Source organism: Equus quagga, chromosome 15, assembly GCF_021613505.1.
Source record: "Equus quagga isolate Etosha38 chromosome 15, UCLA_HA_Equagga_1.0, whole genome shotgun sequence".
Taxonomy (NCBI): Eukaryota; Metazoa; Chordata; class Mammalia; order Perissodactyla; family Equidae; genus Equus; species Equus quagga.
The window spans coordinates 53,766,681-53,790,127 of record NC_060281.1 but is presented as its reverse complement, the minus strand read 5'-3'; the positions used below and the strand labels follow the sequence as shown (position 1 = coordinate 53,790,127).

Below are 23,447 nucleotides of genomic sequence, written 5' to 3'. Positions count from 1 at the left end.
TGACCAATCCAGTACCCCATGCTGAGTTGACTGATAAAGATCTTTCCCTACTGAAATGAACCTGTAAATCTGGAGGAGGAGACTTCTTACTGGAATGTGCAGATATCAATGCAACAATACAGAGATAATGGAGAATCAGATAAATATGACACCACCAAAGGAAAAAAATAAAGCTCCAATAACTAACACTGAAGAAATGGAGATCTAGGAACTCTCTGACAAAAAAATTCAGAATACTCTTCTAAAACAAGTTCAGGGAACTACAAGAACACACAGACAGACAACTAAATGAAATTGGAAACAACACCACATGTACAAAATGAGAAATACAACAAAGAAATAGAAACCATCAAAAAAACACAAAAAGCAGTAATTCTAGAGCTGAATAATATAAAGATTGCACTGAAGAATTTAATAGAGAGCTTCAACAGCAGAATAGACCAAGCAGACAAAATAATCCATGAATGCAAAGACAGATCATTTGAAATTAGACAGTCAGAGGAGAAAAAAAAAAAACCCCGCAAACAAAATGAATGAAAGAGAGTGAAGAAAGCCAACAAGACTTATGGGAAACCATAAAAAGAAGCAATGTACGCATTATGGAACTCATGAAAGCAGAAGAGAAAGAGAAAGGGACAGAAAGTCTATTTAAAGAAATGATGAACACTTCCATAACATGAGGAGAGACATGGACATCCAGATTCATGAGACTCAAAGGATTCTAAATACGTTGAACCTGAAAGGAGCTACACTAAGACACAGTTTAATTAAATTGTCAAAAGACAAAGACAAAGAAAATTTGGAAAGCAGCAAGAGAAAAATGACCTGTCACATACAAGGGAGCCCCCATAAAACTGTCAGGGGATTTCTCAGCAGAAACTTTGCAGGCCAAGGGAGAATGGGATGATATTTTCAAAATATTTGAAGAAAAAAAGGTCAACCAAGAATATTGTACCTGACAAAGCTGTTCTTTAGAAACAAAGGAGAGATAAAAGCTTTCTTGAAAAATCCAAAAACTAAGGGGTTTATCAATACTAGACATGCCATAAAAGAAATACTAAAGGCTATTTTACAAACTGAAATGAAAAGATATTAATTACATCATAAAAACATGAATTTGTAAAACTCATTAGTAAAGGTAAATATATAGTCAAAGTCAGATTCTCTAATATTGTAAAGGTTGTATGTAAATCACTTACAACTCTAGTTTAAAAGGTAAAAAACAAACATATTAAAAATAACTATAGCTATAATAATTTCTTATGGATACAAAAATGATGTAAATTGTAACCTCAATAATCTAAAATGTGAAATGAAGGAGAAGCAAAAGTATAAAGTTTTGTATGCTATCAAACTTAAGTTGTTTTCAGCTTAAAACAAAATGTTATAAGTATAAGATATTTTATGTAAGCCTATGGTAACCACAAAAGAAAAATCTGTAGTAGATATGCAAAAGATTATAATAAAGGAGTCAAAGAATAACACTACAAAAAGTCATCAAATTGCAAAGGAAGGCAGCAAGAAAAGAAAGAAGGAACAAAGGATCTACAAAACAGTCAGAAAGCAACTAACAAAATAGTAGTAGCAGGTCCTTACCTATTAATAAGTACTTTATACATAAATGGATTAAATTTGACAATCAACAGATGTAGAATGGGTGGGTGATTAAAAAATAAGAAACAAGAATATGCTGCTTACAAAAAATTCACTTTAACTTGAAGGACGCACATAAGCTGAGAGTGAAGAGATGCAAAAAGATAGTCCAAGTAAATGATAATCAAAAGAAAGAAGGGGTAGCTACTTATATGAGACAAAATAGACATTAAGCTAAAAATGGTCACAAGAGACAAAGAAGGTCATTTATATAATGATAACATGGTCAACTCATCAAGAAGATATAAAAAATGTAAATATTCATACACCCGACATCAGAGCACCTAAACATAAAGCAAATACTAACAGAACTAAAAGGAAAAATAAACATCAATGCAATAATAGTTGAGGACTTTAATACCCCACTCTCAATAGAGAATAGATTACCCAGATAGAGAATCAATAAGGAAATAGTGGAGTTGAACAACACTACAGACCAAATGGACCTAATAGATATATACAGAACATTCCATCCAATAGCAGCAGAATCCACATTCTTCCTAAGCATGCATGGAACATTTTCTAGGGAAGATCATATATTAAGCTACAAAACAAGTGTCTACAAATTCAAGAAATAGAAATTATTTCAAGTATCTTTTCTAACCACAATGGTATGACTCTAGAAATCAGTAACAGGAGTAAAGCTGGAAATTTTGCAAACATGGAAATTAAACAATGCACTTCTGAGCAACCAGTGGATCAAAGAAGAAATCAAAAGGGAAATTGAAGAAATCTTGAGACAAATGAAAATGGAAACACAATACACCGAAACTTATGAGATGCAGCAAAAGAAGTTATAGGAGGAAAGTTTATAGTTATAAAAGTATACATCAAGAAAAAAAGAAAGATTTCAAATAAATGAGCTAACATTATACCTCAAGGAAGCAAAAAGGAAGAACAAACTAAACCCAAAGTTAGCAGAAGGAAGGAAGGAAATAATAAAGATTAGAGCAGAAGTAAATGAAATAGAGAAATAATGGAAAATATTAACAAAACTAATAGTTGATTCTTTGAAAAGATAAACAAAATTGACAAACCCTTAGGTAGACTAACGAAGAAAAAAAGGGAAAGAAGAGAGGACTCAAATAAATAAAATTACGCATGAAAGAGGAGGTATTACAACAGATACCACAGAAATACAAAGGACCATAAGAGACTACTATGAAAAATTATGTACTAATCAAATTGGACAACCTAGAAGAAATAGATAAATTCCTAGAAACATACAACCTGCCAAGACTGAATCATGAAGAAATAGAATACCTGAACAGACCAATAACAAGTATGGAGATTAAATAAGTAATCGAAAACCTCCCAACAAAGGAAAGCCTAGGACCAGATGGTTTCACTGTTGAATACTGTGAAACATTTAAAGAAAAATCAATGCCAATCCTTCTCAAACTCTCCCAAAAAATTGAAGGGGAGGGAACGTTCCCAAACTCATTTTACAAGGCAAGTATTACCCTGATACCAAAGCCAGATAAAGACACTACGAGAAAACTACAGGCCAATATCCTCAATGAATATGGATGCAAAAATTCTCAGCAAAATACTAGCAAACCAAATTCAACAGTGCATTAAAAGGATCATACACTATGATCGAGTGGGATTCATCCCTGGGATGCAAGGATGACTCAACATATGCAAATCAATAAATGTGATACATCACAATAACAGAATTTATTATAATAATCATATGATCATCTTAATAGATGCAGAAAAAGTATTTGACAAAATTCAACATCGTTTCATGATAACAAATTGTATAGAAGAAACAAACCTCAACAGAATAAAGGCCATATATGACAAGCCCACAGCTAACATCATACTGAATGGTGAAAAGTTGAAATCTTTCCTCTAAAATCAGAACAATACAAGGGTGCTCACTCTTACCACTCCTATTCAACATAGGAATATGTTGACTGGGAAGTTCTAGCCAGAACAAACAGGCAAAGAAGAAAAAAAAAAGAAAGAAAGAAAAGGCATCCAATTCAGAAAGGAAGACGTAAAATTATCTTTGTTTGCAAGTGACATAATCTTATATATAGAAAACCCTAAAGACTCCATCAAAAACTACTAAAACTAATAACAAATTCAATAAAGTTTCAGCATGCAAAATCAATATACAAAAATCCTTGCATTTCTATACATCAACAACAATCTGAAAAAGAAATAAAGAAAACAATTTCGTTCGCAATAGCACCAGAAACAATAAAATACTTAGGAATAAATTTAACCAAGTAGTGAAAAATCTATACACTGAAAACTATAAGACTTTGGTGAAAGAACTTGAAGAAGACACAAATAAGTGGAAAGATATCCCATCTTCATGGATCAGAAGAATTAATATTGTTAAAATGTCAATACTACCCATTTATAGATTCAATGCAGTCTCTGAAAATTCCACGCATTCTTCACAGAAATAGCAAAAACAATCCAAAAATTTGTATGGAACCAAAATGACCTTGAATAGCCAAAGCAATCTGGAGCAAGAACAAAGCTGGGAGCATCATACTTCCTAAATTCAAGCTATACAACAAAGTTATCTTAACCAAAACAGTGCAGTGCTATCATAAAAACAGACACATAGATCAATTCAACAGCATCAGGAGCCCAGAAATAAACCCATGCTTATACAGTCAACTAATATTTGACAAGGGAGTCCAAAATACTCATGTGGAAAAGATAGTCTCTTCAAAAAATATAGTTGCTAAAACTGAATATCCACATGCAAAAGAATGAAACTGGATCTCTGTCTTACACCCCTCACAAAAATTAACTCAAAAGGGATTAAAGACTTGCATGTAAGCTCTGAAACCATAAAACTCCTAGAAAATAGTAGGGGAAAAGTTCCTTGACTTTGGTCTTGGTAATTATTTTTTGGATATGACACAGCACACATAACAAATGCAAAAATCAAACTCAAAACATCAAACTCAAAAACTTCTACACAACAAAAGAAACAATTAACAAAATGAAAAGGCAACCTACAGAATGGGAGAAAATATTCACAAAACATATGTGATAAGGGGTTAATATCCAACTTATACAACTCAATAGTAAAAAAAAAAAAAAAAAACAAAGAAAGCTAATTAAAATATGGGCAAAGGACCTGAATAGACATTTTTCCAAAGGAAACATACAAATGACCAACAGGTACATGTAAAGGTGCTCAACATCACTAATAATCAGGGAAATGCAAATCAAAACCACAATGAGATATCACCTCACCCATGTTAGATTGGCTATTACCAAAAAGACAAGAGATAACAAGTGCTAGTGAAGATGTGGAGAAAAAAGGAACCGTTGTGCACTGTTGGTAGGAATGTAAGTTGGTAAAGCTGCTGTGGAAAACAGTGTGAGAGTTCCTCAAAAAAATTAAAAACAAATATCATATGTTCCTGCAATTCCACTTCTGGGTGTTCATCTGAAGGACATGAAATCACTGTCCTGAAGAGATATCTGCACCCCCATGTTCACCGTAGCATTATTTACAATAATAAGACATGGAAACAACCTAAGTGTCCATCACTGGGTGAATGGATTAAGAAGATATGTTATATATATTTATTCAGCCACAAAAAAGAAGAAAATCCTGCTATTTGCGACAATATGGATGACAGTTGAGGACACTATGTTAAGTGAAATAAGTCATATAGATACAGACAAATAATGTATGATCTCACTTATATGTAGAATCTTAAAAATCTGAACTCATAGAAATGGAGAGAAGATTGGTAGTTGCCAGAGGTAGGAGTGAGGAGTTACGGTAATGGGTGAATGTGGTCAAAGGGTACAAACTTCCAGTTAATGAGATAAATAATTTCTGGGGATCTAATGTACAGCATGATGACTATAGTTAATACTGTATTTTATACTTGAAAGTTGCTAAGAGAGTATATCTTAAAAGTTCTCACCATACACACACACACACAGAAAGGTAACTATGTGAGGTGATAGGTGTGTTAACCAACCTTATTATGGTAATCATTTTGCAATATATACATATACCAGGTCATCACATCATACACCTTAAACTTACACAATGTTAGATGTCAATTATATCTCAACAAAGCTGGAAGAAAATATGTAATTAATCTGTCAAAGGCTCTAATATAAAAGGTAGACAACATAACGAATAACTGAGGAATTTCAGCAGAGAAGGAATATGAAGAAAATCAGATGGAAATGCTAGAAATGAATACTATGGCAAGAGAAATGCAGAATGCCATCAATAAGCTCATTAGTAGTCACAGTACAACTGAGAAAAGAGTCAGTTGAACACAATCTATCACCAACAGAAATTACCCAAATTGAAACATAAAGATAAAAAGAGAGTGAAAAAAAATTAGAGCAGAGCATCTAAGAGTAGTGGAATAATTCCAAATAGACTAACATACCTGTAATTTTGAATGCAGAACAAGAAGACAGAGAGCACAGGGCAGAAAAACCATTAAAGCAATAATGACTAAGATTTCCCTCAAATTAAATGCTAGACACCAAAGCAGAGATTGAAGGACGTCAGATTACACCAAGTAGGATAAAACACACACACCCAGATAAATCACATACAAACTTCTGAAAACCAACAGCAAAGAAAAACTCTTGAAGGTAGCTACAGAATAGAAGCATGTCATAAATGGAAGAACAAAGATAAGAATTACAGTAGACTTCTCATCAGAAACTATGCAATCTGGAAGATAATGGATGAATGCCTTTAAAGTGCAGAAAGAAAAACAATGCTAATTATAAAATTCTATGCCCAAGGAAAATATCTTTCAAAAATGAATGTAGGGGATATGGATATGACAGAATGATGAGACTGTCAAACCCCAGCCCCCAAGAAACAATAAAAAATTGGAAGAAAGAAAGGTACAAAAGAGTAAATTCAGTGCTCTGGAAAGTGACCAGAAGTAAACAACAAATGGAGGAACATTCATTCATGGGGAACTGCAGAAATTAAGGTAAGAACTGTGGCAGTCTGTGGCATTTTTGGCCAAGGTTGCTCTAGCATCTGCAGTGCCCCCTCACAGCACTCCAGCTGGGCCAGTGTTGTAGTGCTTCCAAGGAAGGGCTGGCCATAAAAATCAGCAGTTTCACTGCTGAAGGGGGATGAACTAATTTTGTTGCTGAGGACAGAAAACCCATAGCCAGTTGTATTGTGAGTGAAAGGGGCAAACTCACTGGGAAACAAATGATGACAGCCCATGGTTCTATTACCCTGAGCTGAAGTCCCACATTGGGGGAGCAGTAGACCACTTGACTAATTGGAAATTTGACAAGAGGAAGATGGAGATGAGAGAGCCAAAGAAGGGCTGGATGGGTACTTCACAGAACCCTGTGACCAGGAGGCAGTGCACCTGTACGGGGAAGACTCAAGAGGGCCCAAGCTGTCTACACATCCCCAATTGACTTGGATGATGTGCAGATCTGCACGGAAGACCCAGGAGGACCTGGAAGAAAGTAAATCCATGAACATTTGAAAACTATCTGAATGTTTAATGTGTTCCCAACCCCACACACGGATCCATCAGCAAAGGAGGGAAATCTTACTGGCTCAAGGTATCTGTGGACAAACATTGGTTGACCACGGAGCTATGAAGACACTGAGAGCCAACATAAGACTAAGCTAAAACTTAAACATTAAAGTTTTTAAAATTTGAGCAGAGACAGCAGCAGCCACACGTCATAGGGAAAATAGATTCAACAGATCAAGTTCAGGTAAGTTACTAAAAACAAAACAAAGGAAAATAAGCAAAACAACAACAAACTAAAACAGCAACAATAAGAATCCTCAAGGAGAAAACTCAGAACCCTATTTGCTACAATATGTTATCTAAGATTCAGGTTTTCCGTAAAAGTTTATAAGACAGCCAAGAAATGGAACAGTGTAAATGTTGCGCATATGTGGTAGAAGTGACGGGGGAGAACTCTGGTTTTGTTCTCAACTTTCAAATAAACTGTATTTGCAGTTCCACTCGGTTCTACTGCCCAACTCTTGGGGGGGTTGCTCAGTGTTCTGGTCCCCTCTCCCCCAGCCGCCTCCTCCAGGCTATCACTTTTCTTATCCTGCTTCATCAACCAATGTTAGTTCAACTATTTTTCATTTTCAAGAAATTTTGTTTTCATCTTATCTTCAGATATCTTCCCTGCCATCCTACTTGCTTTTGTTAATCCTTTACTAGCCTTTTAATAAAAACTCAAGAGAAATATAAGAAAAATGTCTGTCTTGAACCAAAAGCTCATACAAAGATCTTAATAAATAGCTATCATTTTCACCAGCTAATCTAAATGGAACATTAAAATATGTTCTACCCAGATCAGCGGAGGTCCTTGCAGTGCCTGTTCAGGCCAGCTCAGCTGTTCCTTCCATCACTCAACCTTGCCATTGGCACCATTAAAGTGAGCTTTGCCTAACAGAGCCTTCAAAGCACTTCACTAATGACCTGAGCTGTAACTGCAGTGTAGTCTTAGGGTCAGTGAATGGAAGCCCATACCCGCTTTATCCAAGCGAGAATTCAACTGGCAACTTTCCTCTCACTAGACAGAGGGAAAAATCCCAAACTGCATTTAAGGAGTCGTACCAATACGGGGAGAAAAGATGCCTTTAGCAAGCACATGATTTTAGAAAACACACCTGTTTCTTTGTTTTTGATAGTGTGATTGATCGATCCCTAGAATCTGATTGAGAACATTGGGATATAAATCATGCCACATGCACAGTTCCAGAAGCATCACTGCCAGTAATTCAAGGCATATTTCAACTGCCCCTGGCATGCATTTCTGGATTAGTGTCACATGGGTTCATGAGAAACAATAGGGGCTATTCGTTTATATGGTCACATTTCCATCCTTCCTTTTACTTCATATTCAACTTGACACTACCCATGTCAGAGTGGATTTATAGTTCTTCGTCAGGTCTCTAGGAACAAAACATTGGTTGATGTGCAAGTGAAGGGAAATTAACGTCATGAAAGGATATTTTTGCTACCAAAAGAAACAAACAATACTACTTATTCAGTGTGCCCACTTCCTGGACTGTTCATCTAAGTAGAAATGTTCTCAACCAGCAAGTCAATTGCTGGAATATTCCGTTTATTTCCGAGGCCCACATTTACTTGTCTATTCTCTCAATTATTCAGCACAGGTTTATTGAGCACCTACTCTATGAAAGACACTGTTTTAAGTGCACCAGTGACAATGATCCTCATCCCTAAGGAAATTACAGCCTAAGTGGAAATGACTAGCACATAAAAACAGCAATATCAAAGAGAGGGGCATAACCAATGAGATAAAAATGACACAACTAGTCACAAAGAGATGATGAAGAAATTGACCAAAGCCTCAAAGCTCCCCCAAAATTAGACTGAGGTAGAAAAAAGCATCAGACTCACTGGAAGTGTATGTGTTAACATCATGGCGATCCCTTAGGGACTGGGGCTTTACATGTGCAACTGCATTTCATCCTCGCCACAACCCATGAGGGGAGCTCTATTGTCCCATTCTACAGATGAGGATATTGAAGCACCAAGAGCTGAGGTGACATGCCCAAGGCCACCTAGTGAGCTGTGAGCCAGGATAAGCCCAGCAAGTGAGACTGTGTAGATGAGCTCTTAGCTGAATTGCTCTCGTCATTTCTGGTCTTCAGCCGACATTAAGGCCTATAGTTACTCCAAATGAGAGAAGTGGGAAAAGCACACGAAACGTTTATTATGGCTGAAAAGTGTTCTTATCCTTCTGTATAACTAAGGGAGATCCAAAACCTCTTACATTGATTCCTAACTGAATTTAGGCTAACATACATGTTCTAAGTCCCCCAGTAAAAGTTCTAGACTGGCCCCCAAACACTTACGTATATAAACTAAAACTAGCTGCTGGAAATTCCTTGGGTTGTAAAGAATTTAAGAAAATGTCCCCCATCTTCCAGGCTCACACAACTTCATATTCCAGTGGTCAGTTGGGCAAACAGGAAAGGCAATTCATAGCTATTTAGCTCTCTCTCTTTCTAGTTCTCAGTAAACTATTCAGTCTGACTAATCTCTTTGGTTACTATTTTGTTATTCCCAAGATTATAACTAAACAAACACCCCCAGATTTTCACATACATAGATTTTCACATATATGTGTGCTTTCTGTAGCTTGCCCTTATCAAGCATGTTCAGGAAAAAAAGTCACTTTTTCTATCCTCTGAAAACTATCTAAAGGGAAGTAAGTCCAGAACTGCCTTACTTTTTGTTTTGTGCTGTATACTTGCAACAATGGATAAAACAAAGATCTTAGAATTGTCCTTATATCTTTAAATACCTCTTTTGAATCTATGAAAAATCACAAAAATAATGTAACTTTCTCATATTGTGCTTAATATTTTAGATAGACTACTATTATTTTTTTGCCTCCTGGGTCACAGAGATGCTGGCGGTTTGTATTCTAAGCCAGTGGTTCTTGAACTTTAGCATGCATCCAAATCACCTGGAGGACCACTGGGCCCAGCCCACTGTGTTTACATTGCTAGCAAGTTTGAAGGTGATGTTGATGCTGCCGGTTCAAGGGCTAGCCTGTGATAACCGCCGTTTTAAACTAATCTAAATGAGAAAGAGCGCTAGACGAGGTAGGGGTCAAGAGACCTAGACTCTGATGCTAGATCTGTCTCTCTTTTGCTGTGTGACTTTAGGCAAGTCATTTAACCTCTCTGAAACTCTGTTCCCCGATTAAATGAAGTACCCTAATTAAATAATTTCTGAAAATCTCTTATCATTCTATAATTTTGTAACTGACCCAGAGGATAGAATCTACTCTACCGTGCAGACCACACAATTTGAGAGAAAGTTCTTAACAGCCAACACAGTCCTTGTGTTTCAAGAAAAAACAAATGCTATTGCCCCACACTGTCAGTTCTGCAATAACACCATATATGCATTCCTAAAAGTCGTCATGCTGTGCTAAATTGTGCAACAAAAGCTGCACGACTTACGGGGAAAATGCGATTAGGGGCACAACATTCAAAAACTTCATCAGTAACTCATAGAAAAACAGATAGGAAACTATTAAAAACAGTGGCAAGATATACATGTTCGATGATTAAGAAATACATAAACATTACAATAAATATGGCACTTTACCTTGAAAAAGACTGAAAGTTTGCTGTGGAAGTGGGCTGAGAAGAGCCGCAGCTTGCGACTTATGGTGAAGTGAAGTGAAGGCGGGTGATCTGAAATCAGACAGAAAGTTGTAACAGCAGATGTGCATAGATGTGGCGCGTCGTTCTCAGTTCAGCATTGGCGTGAACATCGCAGTTCAGCGATCTTTAGCAGCCTGAAATCATGGGCATGTTTTCCTATCTCGGAGACAGGTCCTTCAAGGCATGCATTTTTAATAGACACCTGTTTCATCAAAATTGAAAATTGGATCCAACGTGTAGTCTCCTTCTTCAATTAACTTCCTATCACGGCTGGAAATTCTTTGTTGGCTTTCTTATCTGCTTTCACAACTTTGCCCAAAAGCTGAGGGCTTTGGAAATGGTAGCAACATCTAAAACCATTAGCCACTGCTGGCACCCAAAGGAGCCACTTCTGCAAGATTTGGCGATCCAGATAGTGCTCTCCCTTTGCATACACTGCTTGGTGCTTTGAAGCTTGTCTGGGATGTTGAATGCAAATGTGAAAGAATAGGAAAGAGGAAAAGACAACCTTCAGGGATAAGGCTAACTGGAAGGTGTTTGAGGTGTGTGTTTTGTGTATTGCTGTGTGGTTTGGTTTGTGGAAGAAACGTGCATAACGAAACTCAAAATTCACATTTTACTCAAATTATTCCCTAACTTATCATTCACATTTGTGTTTCCAAAACAGATGTTTGACCAAATGACTGTACTTTTGATGACGAGTGTTAAAGGTTTGATGTTAGAGTAGCTATAAATCATGTGTACAGTATTGGAAATCTCCCATAATCTCTCAAAGGTGGGATTGAATACATTTAGGAAATGACTTCTATCAGATGAGGAGCAACCCAGGAGAGTCATGATTTTAATACAATTAGTCACAGCATAGATGAGAATGAAAGGGGTGGGCCTGGGGTTCCTTAAGAGGAATCCTGACTCAGGTATTTATCAAGGCTATTACCATGCTACCTGAGATTGATTATTATACATTGCACCGAGATGGTACAATAATGCCCGATGATGATCAATGATACAGTCATTTCCATGAAAATTGAAGTTTCCAACCAGGTCTGCCACTTTCTTTCTCATCAAAACCTGTTAGAGAACATGGTGTTTATCTCTTTCCAAATTTTCATAAATTGAAACCAGTTTCCCCTCGATTACGCTTGTGTAAGACTTTCATGGGAATTGTTTTCACACACTTACTATGAACCTCTTAATAGCATGTAAAAGAATAGATTTTCAGAAAACAGCCAAAGGATGTAATAGAGATGTGGAAACATTTCCTATAAGCGTAAGAATCTGTTGGGTTAATTCAGGCTCAAAGAGGAAAAGCCAAAGGAGCTTTTTATAACCCTAGAATGGTTTTTGACTTCTCTTTTTCACTTACACTTCACTTCCTGTCCATCTGGAAATCCTGTTGGCTGTATCTTCAAAATACATCTACAATTCCATAACTTCTCATGACCTCCAATGCTAATATTCTGCCCCAACCCACTACCATCTTCCCCCTGGAATAGTAAGCTCCTAATTGGTCTCCCTGTCTTTTGACCCCTCCTCCAAGCAATTCTCAAACCAGCAGCCATAGCTACCCTTTTAAGCTATCCAGTGGTTCCACATTCAGGATAAAAGACGACTGATCTCTTATCTCTCACCTCACATAGGCTTTGTTGATGTTCCTGGAACGTGCCAGGCATGTCCCACCCCTGCCTCAGGACTTTTGCTCAAAGGTCACCACCTCAATGAGACCCACCCTAACCAACCTATTTAAAAATTGCAAGCTACTCTTCAACACACACACACACACACACACACACACACTAGTAATTCCCTTTATATTGCTCCTTTTTCCCCCATAGCCTTTATCTCCTTCCACTATGCTGGATGATTTACTTTTAACCACAATTACTGCACTTCTTGTGTCTTCCCTTTATTAGGATGTGAGCACCATGAAGGCAGGGATCTTTGTTGTCTCACTAAGGTATTGCATCAAGAACAGTACCTGGCATTTGACAAGTGCTCAATAAAAACTGAATGAGTGAACCATTTTCAAGTTACTAGAAGTTAATATGAGGAAGACGTAGACTGGCTGTTCTCCATGAGAAAGAAAACAAGAATTAAAGAGAGTGCATAAAAATAAAATAATAAGATAAGGAAAAGCTTTTTTTGAGAGTAAGGGAGAACAAAACTATTAAAATAAGCCGTCAACAACTATTTAAACAGCTATCTGGAGGAAGCTTCTTTTGATTGTCCAGGTGCTTTTTGATAGACAAGATGGCTTCATTGGCCGGGAACCACTTGGAAAAAACCAGGAAATATGAGGTAAAATCCCAACCTCTATATTGATGAAAATTAAACACTGGCCACATATTTCTGCTGAGATCTCTGCTACTTACCTTCTCCTCTCCTTCTCCAAAAGGATGTCCCTGACTCAGTGGATTATAACTTTACAATTTAAGGATTCCCATCAGTTCTGTCAGGGCGTGGCTGACCAGTATATCTGCATTGCATTTTAAGCTATGGAATACTGGAAAACAGTCTATCCCTATCAACCAAACGGAAAGTTCAAATGCACTGATTATTCACCTATTTCAGTAGGGAAAAAACAGATCACATTTTCTATTGCATAGAAATAAAAAAACGAAAAAGAATCCTCTACTGTATTATACTTAAGAAGGTCCCGAATTAAAATTCTAAAGATAGATGCAAATATTCCACATGCAAATATTCCAGCTATTTACAAAGAATAAAAACATAAACAAAAATACCTTGATTTCAGGAGCCATTTTGTGGGCTTAAATGGAGAAATTCTATATAAACTATTATCAGTCTGGTGATGAATAGGCTTCATATGACAAAAAGATAAATTAATACCATCAATTATTATCTAAATTGCCATTTTACACTTAAACTTTATAAGTAACCAAATGAAAGTTTAAGAAAAACAAAATGAATTTTCAAAATTATATACGGCTTTTTTTTAAGTGAGATTAATATGGAAATTCAGATTTAGATAAGTAAATAAGCATAAACAGGGAATCTGAATAATTCCACCAAACCAACAACACTTTCCTTATAATAAAAGAGCTTTTAATCAGTAATGTACAAGTTATTTCCTTAGCTTTCAAATATTCTTCGTCAGTATAAAAGCAATCCTAAGTGTTTCAGAAATCAAAGTGTATCTAAGTAAGGAAAGGAAATTATATTTTGCAAAATTTATAAAAAGTATAGAAAGGCGAGCTTCATTATTTGAACACTTTTAAAGAGATAGCTCTCAATTTAGAGAAATAATTCAAGGACAATTTCGAATATATTTTTCACAATTTTAAATTTTAAATATTTAAAGCTAGAGAGTAATTGAAAGAATAGCACAGTAAACAACCATATTCCCTAGACCAGATCCAACAACTGTTAATATTCTGCTATATTTGGTTTATCTCTGGATATACATATATATGTATATATTTTAGGTGTAGATTTTCACCATATTATTGAACCTCACAGCATATTTTTCCCAAAGCAATAATTTCCTCTTCTTTTCTATTCTATATTTCCAACCATTTAACCAAGACTTCTGAGTGTCTGTTAAGTTCCACGTGCTAATGCTACAAGCAAGATTTTCTCCTGAACTTAAAGAGCTTCTGATCTACTGAGTGAAGAAAAACATATAAACAAGTGAGATAAAACTTAATGTGTTCATAGGTGCTATGGTAGATTCCTGTATTGGAAACATCTGGGACATGAGGATGCATGTAAGGGGTCAATTCAAGCCAGGGGAAATAGGGAAGAAACAATATCATGGAAGAGACGTAGGGAATCCCAATGGAATGTCACCGATTGGTTTTGCATATTTAGCCTGGCAAAGCACATCTTCTAATGAAACAAGTGAAACTGATATGATTTTGTCATCCTCCCTACTTCTGCTGTCCCTTTCACCTCCCGGATGGATATACCAAGGTCCACTATGCGTAGCTTCAATATCTTTCTATTTCCTGAATCATGGCAACTCAAGGCAAGACAAGAAGTACAGCAAGAAACTTGACCACACTGTTTCCAATTAAATTCTAGATCACGGGTTATCACGGGTTGTCAAAGTTATCTGCACACTGGATTCATCCAGGCAGCTTTAAAAATACTAATACTAATACTAGGTTCCACTCCTAGAGATTCTGATTTCACTGGCCTGATGTGAGACTACCCCCATGATTATAATATGAAGCCAAGGCTAAGAACCACCAGTATGGTTCTCTGAATTTAGGATGCATGCAAATTATGTGGAGATCTTGTTAAAATACAAATTCTGGCTCTGAGATTCTACTTTTCTAACAAGCATCCAGATGCTGCTGTGCTGCTGGTCTGAGGACCTCAGTTCAATGAGCAAGATTCTAGATCATAGCGCTGGCCGCAACAGCTATTTCTTGAGCTGTCACAGCATCACTTCAACCTAGGGCCTAACTAGTGAGCCCACCATACCTGTATTACCCCAAGGTGCAAATCCTTCTCCCTTTTCCTCAGTTTACCTAGTCTAGTGGTACTTAAAATGTGGTCCCTGGACCAGCAGAATCAGTATCACCTGGAAACGAGTGAGAAATTCAAATTCTCAGACCTTAAACCCCAGACCTCATAAATTAGAAACTCTGGGGTTGGAGGAGCAGCAATTTGTGTTTTAATATCCAAGAGATGTTGGGGCCGGCCTGGTGGTGCAGTGGTTAAGTGCACACGTTTCTCTTCAGCGGCCTGGATCCCCAGTGGGGACATGGCACTGCTTGGCAAGCCATGCTGTGGCAGGTGTCCCACATATAAAGTAGAGGGAGATGGGCACGAATGTTAGCTCAGGGCCAGTCTTCCTCAGCAAAAAGAGGAGGATTGGCAAGTGTTAGCTCAGGGCTAATCTTCCTCAAAAAACAAACAAACAAACAAAATATCCCAGAGATGCTGATGCATGCTTAAATTTGAAAACCACTGACCTAGGGTTGTATATTTGCGGATCTTCCCTACCACCCTTTTCCAACTTTTTTTTTCTTTTTAAAGATTGGCCCTGAGCTAACATCTATTGCCAATCTTCCTCTTTTTTTTGTTTTTCTTCTCCCCAAAGGCCCCTAGTACATGGTTGTATATTCTAGTTGTAGGTCTTTGTTGTTCTGCTATGTGGGACGCCGCCTCGGCGTGGCTTGATGAGTGGTGCCACGTCTGCACCCAGGATCAGAACTAGCAAGACCCTGGGCTACCAAAGCGGAGCACGCGAACCCAACCACTCAGCCGGGGCCGGCCCCTCCCCTTTTCCAATTTTGACCCACTTCTCTAAGTCAGTGATTCTACCTGACTGCACATTGAAATCACTTAGAGAAACTTTATTGTATGCTTATTGCTCTCCCCTGAATCTCTAGAAGGCCCAGTTATGAAATATTCCCATCAAAGCCCCCCAAGTGATTCTGATATATGATAGGGGCTGAGAATCATTGTTCTGACTAATCTCCAGGTGGTCTGTCATATGAAATCTTTTCCTTTGGCCAGTCTTCATTTCTGGAATCAAACTATCCGTGAACAAATTTCCCAGATTATCGACTACTTCCCTCTTCCAATATTGTTGACTGACTTCTGAATTCCCTTCCACAGTAATTCCCGATAAATGGTACAGGGACATGGCTCAGATAATTTAGAATCCCCTCTGCCTTACTTGCTTAGTCTACGATCAGCGTATCATGGTAAGTAGCGTTTTTATATACAAACCTGTTGGGGGATTTCCTGATGGCTACATTGCATTAGAGTTCCCTTTGCATTCTCTACGAAGCCTTTCCTGCTCTCTCTTAATCCTTACTTCTTCCCAATAGCCCACTGAGCCATATTCTTCCACCTGTCGTTACACTACGCAGCTTCTTATCTCGTATTTATTTAAATGTTTTTCTTTCCCTTCAAGACTGTAAACCATTTGAATGAAGCTAAATGTCTTTCCAAGACCTAGCCTTACACCATGCCTAGAACACAGTGGGTACTCACAGCAGGTTTGTCGAGCAAAGGGTAAATATTCCAGTGCTGACTGTCCACACAATCTTCATAAAATTACTAGCCTTCAGACTCTGTGCCTCTATTTCCTCACTGAACTTCCTGAGTTGTTTTCAACCATTATGTTTCCTGAGCCCCCTTCTCTTGGCCCAGAGTATGAGTTCAATTTTTGGTCCTATCTGCTTTTCTTATCTTTTTTTTTATCTAACTTTTTTTCCTCTCTCTTTTTGCTGAGGAAAACTGGCCCTGAGCTAATATCCATGCCATCTTCCTCTACTTTATATGTGGGACGCCCGCCACAGCATAGCTTGACAAGTGGTGTGCAGGTCGGCACCCAGATCCGAACTGGCAACCCCAGGCCGCTGAAGCAGAATGTGCAAACTTAACTGCTGTGCTACCAGGCTGGCCCCCTTATCTGCTTTTCTGAGTGCTCCCTGCAGCCTCAAAACACCTTTAATGCATCTTGTCCCATGGTTGAGCTGGAATAAGTACCATTGTGGAGAGACCAATTCTGCAGGCACATCCAGCTGTTATACACCTTCCTAAAACATTCGATATTGGGTGCATGCTGTTTTCAAGAAACAGGCAGATGATTAAGTTTTTAACTCTAGGTTTTCAGAACAGAAAATATCATAGAATTACTATATTTTCTTTCTCCTTCTCCAAAAGAGTCAAGTATATGTTTTCCAGCTACTATGAACTATATTCCTCAATAAGGTTACTAGATGTGGGAACTTAAGATAGTCTTTCTGCTTGTTTTGACATATAGAAATTCTGTCTAATCTGATCAGATGATTTTTATAAAGGTATACCTATTCATTTAACTGATCATTTGATTTTTAAAATATTGCTTTTTAACAATATTTTGGTCTGATTAAGAGCTGTCTTTCTAGTCACATGGGTGAAGCTAGAATCAGTTCTTTTTTTCTCCAAGTAGGTTGGTCTTCATGCAGACTCGTAACCTATGGGAAAAAAAAGGCAAGCCTTGCCATCACCTCCTGGACAGACCTCCCCAGTGCTGCCTGCAGGTACCCAGTGGAGTGGGCTCTACCTTGAAGAGCCAGAGGAGGCCTTAGGGGTCTCAACAAGCACAAACATAGCAGTGCAAGTCTCTCTGAGACAGCTAAGTATGGTCCTAATCCACACTGAGAGTGACCAAGCTTTCAGGAACTAAGCTGACCAGGCACCAAAAAAAGCAGGGGAGGGGCTGGCCCCATGGCCAAGAGTTAAGTTTGCACTCTGCTTTGGCAGCCTGGAGTTCACCGGTTCAGATCCTGGGTGCAGACCTACACACCGCTCATCAAGCCGTGCTGTGGCAGCACCCCACATAGAAGAGCTAGAATGACTTACAACTAGGAAATATACAACTATGTACTGGGGCTTTCAGGAGAAAAAAACAGAAGAAGATAGGCAACAGATTTTAGCCCAGAGCCAAACTTCTTCCCCCCCCCCCACAAAAAAAAAAAAAGCATACCTAAAAAAACAATCCAAATAAGAAGCTAAGAGCCAATTTCATTCTTTCATTTCAAACATAGCATTGTGTAAACTCAAAGTGCTCTGCTAAATCATGTCACATCAACCAGCTTTGTAGCTAAAACATGCAGACTTGAATTACTCTAAGGGGAAAGTCTGATGTCCAAAGGAAGTCTCATTACAAACTGGCATTTACTTGGGTTGGGAAGGGGTCCAGGAATGAGGCTTTCTTGGGGATCCTTTACCAAATCAAATACCTGTTCATCTTTCACAGTGACCAGACTGGTGATCTACATTGTTAATATAAGCTCACAGAGAAGTAAACATGAAGTGATTAGACAGGAATACTTTAGGCAGGCAGCATTTGAGGAGGGTAAAAAGAGAAGAAATTAATGGGCAACAGAGTCTTAGAAACAGGGGAGAGTATTACATGTTATTCTTAAATTAATTTTCTTTCCTTATCTAAAAGCAAATGCACTTTAAAACTTCGCTGTCCACAACAGCCTAGAAAAAATGGTTTGAAGCAGGTGTTACACACAGAATACTTACATGGTGGCAATTATAGCGTAGTCAACAATTTGTGAAACAGTGAATTGAGAAAGAAGCAGTATTGTAATAAAAATAATAGTTGAATAACCTGGATTCCTTCAAGACTGAACTTGGAGGAGCAGCAGATGGAAAGCTTGAGAAGCCACCGCTATTGGTGTCTATACAGCAGCTCTGATGTGGTGGGAAGGGAGCGTGAGGCTGGGGGGTCTTTATATTTACTGAGTCTACTAGGGACCAGGCACCATGCTAAATGCTGGGAATGTGTAATCTCATTTAACAGTAAAAACAACACCTTATATAAACTCTCTGACGTCCTCAAGCAGAACACACAGCATTAATAAATGAGAACTATTAAGGAAAGTGAAGCAAGATATTCAGGTCCCATTACCAAAAGATAAATTGCACCAAGATTGGAGAAGATGTTAATACGTGCAGAATCTTGTGGGTAAAGCCTCCTTGTCTAGAAATTATGAAATTATACTTGCTCACTTCTTAATGCTTCAATTAAGGAATTAAGTTAAAAGGAAAGATAATCTCTTGCCCTGCAGTTTTCTGCATCAGGAAAACAACTTGTTTTTGGAGGTCAGCTCTGATCCTGCCTCAAATGATATAAGAGTTATGGTTGGATGTCACCAAGACTCCACATTTCAAGCTTCATTCTCGGTAAGGTTAAACCTAAGTGCAGGACCTCAACCACAGAGCTTGACCATGGGCTGTGGACAATCACCTAGGAGGCCAGTGTCAACTCCAAATGAGCCCACTCAGGGCTCTTCTCCTGCCCAAGACAGAAAGAATCCCACTTCTGACAGAAGACGGAAGGCAGAGTGAGTAACACTGTATTTGATAGGAACCTGGAGAGAAACACTCGAAACTCTTTGGCTGTCTTCCATTGCATCATAATTTTTTTTTAAGTCAAAACCCAGCACATGGAGGGGAGGCAGCTGGTAATTTTGCTATTGTCCTAAAACACAGCCCCTTGAGGAAGGTACTAAATGACATCACATTGTGCACAAGTGAGGAAACATAAATTAGGAGCTGGTCTATTATCACAGGGAGTAAGGAGCAGAATCAGAAGTTGAACTCAGTTCATTCCGATGTATATGCTCTTTGCATCTCCCTAGCCCCTGTCACGGGGGTAGTACCAGGATATGGACAAATATTGATAAGTATAAACTGTCTTCTAGCATGTGTTCAGAAACATACCACAGGCCAATGGAACGTCAGAAAGACAGAAAAAGAGGGGGCCCAGGACAGTAATTCCTAGCAATACTGTAACATAATCAAATGGGAAGGGAATGTTTTTTACTGACTTAACCATGCTGGAGGGATGCAGAATTTGTAGTTCATTTCTTCCTGAAATTTCAATCATTTCCAGGTGACACTGTTGTTATTACTGTTAAGTATTAATAAAGATCTATACCTGAATCAGGTAGATCCAATTGATGTTTTCTTTCAAAATCCTATGCATGTGCTAGAAATACCAGTAAGCAACACTTAAGAAATGGGCCGGGAACACAGCCTGAACCCCTTGTGCTTAGTGCTAATGCATGTTCCCCTGATTCCCCAGGAGTAATACTGACAGAGGAAGGGGCTGAAGGAGAAGTCCCAGCAACACAAGCTCCTATGTTTTGGATTTTATTTTCGTGGAGACTTATATTTAACAGAGGATGTTGGGTCTACTTTCCATAGACAATTGCTTGTGTTTTTCTCATTTTTATTAGACAGGAAAGGTGCAAAAAGGAGTAGAAAATAAGCACAACACAATTAGAAAAACACAGAGTAAATTGTGAAAGCTGGATGGAATTTTGCTGGGCATCCTGCATTTTGAAAGCTCATTATCTTAGCTCCCAAATTTGGAAAGCATGTGTTATTTTCTGAAATAAACGTAACTAATTTTTGTAACTATAAAACATTTTTAAAGTCATTTCAAAGGCTTGACAAGTTTAACCAAACTTCCCAAAAATCATTCTGTCGCCCAAGGGCAGTGCAACAAAACAGAAGAACAAAACGTGCATAAAATGTTTCATTAAATAAGTGCAATTGGCAAGACCCTTTGTCCTCCACCTCACAGCGCCAGGCATGCCCTCCAAACAGGGCAGACAATAAATAGGAACAACATGGTACGGCTTTGCTCATGCAACACATCTGTTCATTTAGTTGGATCGTGTTTTATCTTGGGGCATAATAAGTTTGGACTGTCTCTGTGTACAGTGACAGCAGTGTAATGAATGTTGTTTGAACTCCGAATTGTATAAATATGGAGACATGTTGATTTGAGAAGAGAAAACAAGGCATGTGAAAATTGGCAAAATATCCATTTCAAGAATTATAGATACTCTTCTTTAAAAAAAAAAAAATAGACAAGAAACTCAACTGGCAGACCACCCACGAAGTACCATTAAGATCTAAACAACATGGAAAAAAGACAGTGTTCTTGAGGCAGTATATTTCTTGAAAGCATTAACTTTAAAAATCCTTTAGTTTAATCTAAACCTTAAAATATTTTCTAAAAATATAGATTACTTTTGTGTATTCAGCCGAAGTCCTGTCACATATACGAAATGAACTGGGATAATTAGAAAAGGATAATTATAGTTGCTAGTATATATAGGATGCTATCTATGAACCAAACAGGAGTGTTATCTATGTTATCTTATGTAATCCTACAAAATAAACCCCATAAAAATATTAAATGAAACATGTCCTCATTTATCAGATAAAGAATTGAGTAAAGTTGCATAGACAAGTAGTAAAGGCTGGATTCAAACCCAGTCCCATTGATCTCTAAGACATGTGGCCTTGTCACTACAGTGCCCCAACATTCAATATCGCCTTTTTCCTACATAAGTACAATTAGCTTACAATGAATCAAATTCATTATTAACAATAAAAGAAGAACACATAACCCAAAATAAGGACTCAATTCCTAGAAGACGAAATTTCATTGACATAATCTTCGAAGGAAATAAATAAGCAATTAAATTGGGCAAATGTGCAGTCAATTTAAAAAAAACAAAAAGAGGAAAATGTCCAACAATAATTCAAAATAAATCTGTCTCAAGCAATGAAGAAGTAATGAATAGAGTAATCTGAGTGTTTTCTCTGTATGGAGTTAATTGTCTGCAGAAATAATAAGTCTACCTGGCTCCAAAGACAGTCTAATTAAATATGGGCAAATCATCTTTGCCCCTATATTTCTCTGACGATCCTGGACACCAATAATCATTTTTTTTTCTGCTTTCTTACTGGGCTTAATACCTGAATGACTCATTGGCCAATTCACTTTGTATTATTAATTTCCTTTTATATGTATAGATATCTACAGTGAGAGTTTAGCTCCTGAAAGGAGGTAAGTATATCTTGCACCTCTTTGCATGTCCCATTATGCCTTGCACATAATAAGCGCTCAGCTAAGTGTTGGTTTAATTCACGGCAAGACTTCTGCTACTAAGATTATCTAGGCTCACCAAATTTGACTAAAAGGTAAGATAATGGTTCTAGTTACGTGGGCAACTTTTGAGAGTTTTTGCAATGCAACTTGTATTTTCAACCAAAAGTATACAATACTTTGCAATAGACATCATCCTTTTCCCTTTACGAGGCAGATCACCATATTTGAGAACAATAGGTACAGGTGAAGCTTGCTTTTTACATGAATTGTGCTTTTCAAAAGTTGTATTTCATTTTAATTTTGGCCATTCAAGAATTCGTCAAGGAACCTCTAAGGAGCACAACAGATTACATGATTCATTGCAAAACAGGAAAGACAATGGCTGGATTTGTGGAAAGGAGTGAGTCAGCTTGAAAAACATTGCCATAAATAAATTCAAAGAGCATAGACCGTTAAACCCCATAAATCAGAGCCACTAATAAAGAAAAAAGGACAAAAAAGAGGAAGGATGAGGCAAAGAGGACTAAGACTTTAAGATCTGTAAGTGAGAGTTAAGATTTAAGATGTTCTATAAATGTTTATTGAGTGACTGAAGGAATGAATGCATAATATCAGAGTGCCTGCACTTCATTGCACTGGAGAGAGCAGAAGCATAATGATAGGATAGTAAAAGGGGATTGAAGGTCAGAGTTAAGAGGCACTTAAAGGATACAATCAAGCTGAAACAACCAAGAGTTCTTTGGGAGCTGTACAGAAAAATTGAACATGTTGTATTGCTTTTGAAAACTCCCAAGAAGTTGTGGCCAATGCTGGCTACCAAGCAAGGCATTAGAGAGTGATGGTCACATTGTGCCTCTCAGAATGATCCAGGTGGCTGGATGAAAAGGGGGTGCACCACTTAGCAAACTATTTCACCAGCTGTCTCTATGTGTGAATTTTGAAGCTGCCAAACCCCACATGAATGGCGCATCGGCCTGTACAGTCACACAAGCACGGTGAGCCACTGACTAGAGCAGATGTGCTGTGTTCGCACAATATCCACGGTGGCTAGAGGGCAGCTAACTTCCTCAGAGGACGCTGGGTGCACCAGCTGCTGATGACAGCAATAGAATCGGATAGGTTCTGCCCCGTAGTTTTTAAGTGCTGCCTGCCTTTAAAAGGCAGAGCCTCCAAATAATGCAGGAGCTAACAAGTTTGCAAAGGAAACACACTTGCAATATGAAA

At 37.9% G+C, this 23,447-nt stretch overlaps 1 protein-coding gene across 1 annotated transcript in view; it reads right to left on the bottom strand.

The window, feature by feature from the left end:
• LOC124227108 (uncharacterized) overlaps positions 1-23,447 on the bottom strand; it is a 444,749-nt gene that overhangs the window by 311,939 nt on the left and 109,363 nt on the right. The window contains exon 4 of the mRNA XM_046641003.1: positions 10,773-10,861. The gene's annotated coding sequence lies outside the window, so the exon portion shown is untranslated. The remainder of the gene's footprint in view (positions 1-10,772; positions 10,862-23,447) is intronic.